This window comes from Phaethon lepturus, unplaced genomic scaffold (genome assembly GCF_000687285.1).
Source record: "Phaethon lepturus isolate BGI_N335 unplaced genomic scaffold, ASM68728v1 scaffold26970, whole genome shotgun sequence".
Taxonomy (NCBI): Eukaryota; Metazoa; Chordata; class Aves; order Phaethontiformes; family Phaethontidae; genus Phaethon; species Phaethon lepturus.
The window spans coordinates 15,036-15,397 of record NW_010513009.1 but is presented as its reverse complement, the minus strand read 5'-3'; positions in this window follow the sequence as shown (position 1 = coordinate 15,397).

The window sequence follows — 362 nt, the reverse complement described above, 5'->3', positions numbered from 1 at the left end:
GGAAGCCCTTAATGTTGAGAAACGGTGTTTGGGCTGCGCTTAGTGTCAGTGCTGCTCACGCCCTGGTGTTTCACAACGCCAGGGATGGCGGCAGCTTGCCTGCTTCTGCTGGGCCCCGTCGCGGCACAGCCCGGCTGGAGGCTGGCTCAGCCGCCCTTGCCTGCATCGGCCAACAGACGAGAGGTGCCGCAAATAGCCCAAAAACTCCCATGTTGTGCAATTGTGGTGCCAGTAACAAGCCCGAGTGGTCAGTGGCAAAAGGAGAACCTGCCTCCCCGGAGGGAGATGCAAACGTTCCTCCCCAGCATCGCGCTGGGGCCGGCTCGGAGAGGGCGCGGCGGCCCTGGAGGCGATGGGCGGCG